Source organism: Gadus macrocephalus, chromosome 3 (genome assembly GCF_031168955.1).
Source record: "Gadus macrocephalus chromosome 3, ASM3116895v1".
In the NCBI taxonomy this organism is placed as follows: Eukaryota; Metazoa; Chordata; class Actinopteri; order Gadiformes; family Gadidae; genus Gadus; species Gadus macrocephalus.
Window position 1 is genome coordinate 13,152,183 of NC_082384.1, and position 5,000 is coordinate 13,157,182.

Here is a 5,000-nt window from a genome sequence, read left to right on the forward strand (position 1 = left end):
CAAAGTCTGAGACTACTACAAAGGAAAACCAAATGCTGTTTACGACAAGTCGACCAACTCGACAATGATTTTAATATCCTGTTCTCTCTTCAATGAGCACAACGATGACCTTTACAAAGTGAACATCAGTCAATATTCAATCACCAATGTAGTTGAAAAATAGTCAGCTCAACCCATAGGGCTAAACTTTGGGTACATTTGGTTAACTTTTGCTCAACTTAATATGTTAAACCTTATTAAATAATTGAAGATTCCGTGTGTGACGGGATGGACAGACACCAATGGGAGCAGAATGGAGGAGAAAGTGATGTTGCTGTGCGTGTTCCAGGTATCAAACCAATCGTATTAAGACAACGATTCTACACACATTGCCATTGCGAACATCTTTCCCTGAATATACTTTTCCTAAGCAAGAGAGAGCGAGAGGAGGGAGAATATTCTCCCCGCTAAACAGGGAGAATACGGGTGTTTTGAAGTACTTTGCAAAATCATTTTCATGTCAATAGGACATCATTTTTGATCTGACCTCGTTTTTTGCACTAATTTCCTGATTCTAAAGAGCCGCGTTGGTTATGGTGGTAACCACTCCTGGGACAGTTTATTCTTCGCCCTATGGGTCACGGCAAAAAGCAACAACAAGACAAGGCGGCACGCTGGAAATGAAGCCAGGCCCGGCATCCAGACTGAAGAAGATATAATGACCATCTCCATTGAAGGGTGAGAATCCTTGACCTCAAACGCAGCTTGATCCATCTCAAGAGGCACAAACATAGACATGAGTACACAGCTTGAACATCAACAAGAGTACACACTCTACCACACACACATACATACTAGACACGTCATAATTATTGGTGATGAACGGTCTGTGACCACCCCAAGAGGACCCTTCAAATCAGAGAAGCATCTGGCGGAGAGGAAGATGTGTCTGGCGGAGCACGTAGGGTAGTTTCATCACACACCCTGAAATGGATGTCTTGCACACAACACTGGACATTCGTCATTTCAAAGCACTTATCGCAACAGAACAACCCCACCTCCAAGTTTGAAGTCATTAAAGTGTTATAAATACTGTTGGGCCGGCGTTTTTTCATGCTACACTTAAAGGTTTAGGGCCCTATTTTAACGGTCTGAAGCGCAAGTTAGAAGCGCCAAGCGCAAGTAGCTTTGTGGGCGATTCTACGTCGATGTCGCTAGTTTACCGGCGCGAAAAATGACTCTTGCACCCGGCGCATATCTAAAAAGGGTTGGTCTGAAGTAGCCTAATTACCCGTAGGTGTCGTTTGGGCATAACGTGCAATAAACCAATGAGAGTGCCAGCTCCCATCCCCTTTAAGAGCCATGAGCGCATTTGAATCTGACAAGTTGATATTTTGACAGCGGGTCTGCAGTCTCCGATGAGACAGATGCACATGAATTTCAAACTTCAAATGGCTCAGTATATGGCAAAATAATATGGCCTAATTCACACATGGAATAAGGTTTTCTTCCACAACTATAAATACTGAGTCCTATTTAATGGGGTTCTATTTAATGATATTTAATGATATAAGCAATACATTATAAACATAGTTTCTTATCAGTATTGTATGCATTATCGTTATCGACTTGTGTTCCTAATATGCATGGGTCCCCCCGTTAATATACATTGCCATGGACTGTATTATGCATTACGTGTTGAGTTTGCGTGTGTTTAAACAGATGGACGCACACACACACGCGCGTGTGTGTGTTACACATACACACACGCGCGCCCATATTCATTCATTCTTTTTAACACTCACTCGCATTAAAACAATGTTTTCTCACGATCAAATACTCATCAATCCTGAAGGTTATGGGCATGTACACGATGTCTGTGTCAAGAAAATATGTGTTTGCTGTACGGTGTTTACAGATGCATTGATTTAAAAGTACAACTTATTACTGCTGTATCAGCTGTTCTTTCCCAAATAATTTACCAAGAATGTGTGTCTAGGTAGATGGGAGAAGCAAAGTGTATGCGCGAGGTGCACAAGCAACATTATGCATGCGCCCTTAAAATAGCATCTGAACAACGCGCCACTGACTTTAAACCAGGTATTCCCTGGTTTGTGGCGCAAGTGGTTTCTGGAACTGCAAAATGCCACCAGGGAACGTTTGCACCAGAACACGCCTCCTCCTTTCGCTGAACCGCCCCTTGGGGCGCAAGATCATTCCCTAATTAACCGACGCGTGGCGCAGGAGGGAAAAGAACGCTCTGCGCCAGTTGCAAACTAGCAATGACACATGCGCCAGTGATTAAGTCAATTGCGCCGGATGCAAGATAGGGCCCTTAGTGTGTATAACTTAATCGTTAGTGTATTATCCCATAAAATGAAGTAAATAAGTAATAAATAATGAGTATAGTAGTTGATTATGAGTATAGAAGCATCATTGCATTTAAATAAGCTTAGAATGAGACATTTACATCTACATATGAAGCAGGTCATCTTCCATGTTGCATCACCATGTTCTTATAGTCACCCAGAGTGGGCAAAAAAAAGATTGGGCTAAAAGTTGTAGGAAGGAGGGGGGCTTTATCTCCATGTCTCTACAAATTATTTGCGGTACTTCTCTTGGTACCGTTGCCTTGTAGGAGCGCTATAATGAGCAATGTTTTACATGGAATGTGCCATACACCACGGTATTTTCTATGCGTATGAGAAGCTAAACTCTCTCTCTCGGATGAGGACATCAAAATCAACCATTAGCCAGATGGAGCCCCACACATCAGCACAACCACACGGAACATGTCTGAGAAACTTAGGCCAGATTACTGCCACCAAAGTAAATGGAAAAGGAGGGGTGGCGGGGGTTTTCAGGTACAATCTGCAAGCACACCGCTAATTGCTAATTCTATACACTGTTAATAAATTTGGTTTTGTGGCAAAAATCATTGAGATTCTGTAGCAAGCATGGCTGACAGCTTCCTGGTCTTGGCTTTCTTAAAATAAGTTAAGATCTTTGGAGAGTCAAGTCAATTAAAGCTAAAAAACGAAATAAGACCCTCCCATTTCAGCAAGAGAAATGTGACCCAGGAGATCAAAATCAATTTGGTCTGTCAAAAGCCTATTCTCAGACACAATGCTTGAACCATTTCCACAATGTCTCACTTTTCTTATTAGACACTATAGCCTAGCTTCAGAATTGAATATTTATCCTAACGCATTTAAAATGACAACCAATATCTCAAGCTAGTAAGTGTTCTAACAGACTGATTCTACATTTTAGAAACATTTTAGTCAAAAATAACAGGAATGATCACGAACACATTGTGGGATCTATAAAGAATAGTTTTCAACTAAATATTATTTTTAGGGTTAGGGTTCAGGTTTGGGTAATCATTAAAGGTGGCTAGGGTCGTGAAAGAAAAAATCTCATTTTTGCCTCCCTTCAAATCCACTCCCCCAAAACACGGGACAGGATCACTAGCTTTATGTAGGCCATGCAATCAGTTCATTAAATGATTGCACAGGGTGATGACAGGCATTCAACAGCCACCAAAACCAGATTTCTCTTTTCCTTTTGTCAGAGCATTTGACTTATTGCTGTTTTAATAGCATTTCCAAAAATAGGACAAAATAAGATTCTGAAATAAATTGCCAACCCAGCTTCAAATAATATTCTGCTTTGCTGTGTGTCACTGCTTACACTGACCTAATTTAAGGACTGGCTGAGGATGATAAAATTAAAATAGAAATACTACAACTATCATTGTTTTCTAGCTTTCTTTCCATAAGTGTTCCATAAGTGGGTTGTCTGCAGGAATTGGGCTGTTTGGGCTGAGATCAATCAGACACTGTTATGCAGCGGTGTCAGCAACCATATTCCAACACCTTTAATCTGTTCAACATGGCAGTGATACATGAATGCACTCCCAAGGAAAAATTCACTTGGTAGACAGCCTTTTCTCATTCGGGCTGTCAGTAAGCCTTTTTATGTAGCTTTTAGTAGCTGTATCAGCAAAACAACATTGGCCTTTCTACTGACATTTATAATCCATGAATCCAATGTGATCCAGTCCGTGTAAAACCCTATCTATAGCATCCCGACGCCTAGGATGAGAACACCAGCGTTTGGAGGGTAAAGTCAAGTCAAGTCTTTTTTATAAGTATATCTTTCTTTCACAGATTCAGTCTCAAATAGCCTCAGAGGCCACACTACAAGACACCCCCCTCGCCTTAAACTCTCAAACGGGCAAGGAAAAACACCCTGAATTATCAGAGAAGAAGCCCAGAGAAGGAACCAAGAAAGAGGGATACCTCCCTGGGGTGGTAGGGCAATGGGGGCCATCATGGGGAGAAATAACAAGCAAAAACAGTTGGGGTGAAAGAGTACTTAATTGGTATCCTGGAAGTCTGGGCTATGATTGGATGCAGCCTCAATATCTAATTTTATAATATTACATATAATTCCTACTGATTCCTCCACATAAGCCACACATGACATCTCATCGTTTTGTTCTGGATCACGGATTATGACTTATCACAACGATTAATCATGCTGGACAGTAATAATGCTTTTCATATTACTATTCAAATGTATCATTCTACGATTAGAAGCATTTCTAGTCATCATCCCATATTGAGAAATCCATCATTCCCATGGCTCTATCTTTCATCACTTTTCCCATCTCATTTGTCACCTCCCTCTCTTCTTCACGTCTTTGAGTGCTATATTACGATCACTCACTCACTCAGGTTCTCCGTGCAAGGGATAGCCTGTTCTGACAGTTACCGCCTACAGATGGATTTGATTGGTTGATGAAGTGATCAGCTTTTTCCCCCTATCTCCATCTTAGCTTGCCGCCTCACCGTCAGGGAAAGCACATTGTATGAATCTGTAAAGCAGTTGAAATGAGCTCAACTTGTGGTGGGCTTAGCCTCTGGCGCTAAGGCTGGTGAGAACAGGGAGGTCTCGGCCAGGATCAGGGCAGGCCTGATCACGGTTAAATATGATATCAGATAAATATATATGCA

The 5,000-nt window shown here is 41.5% G+C and overlaps 1 protein-coding gene across 1 annotated transcript in view; it reads right to left on the bottom strand.

Annotated features, from left to right (window-relative positions):
• LOC132454144 (alpha-1,6-mannosylglycoprotein 6-beta-N-acetylglucosaminyltransferase B) overlaps nucleotides 1-5,000 on the bottom strand; it is a 133,608-nt gene that overhangs the window by 71,932 nt on the left and 56,676 nt on the right. The window lies entirely within an intron of this gene.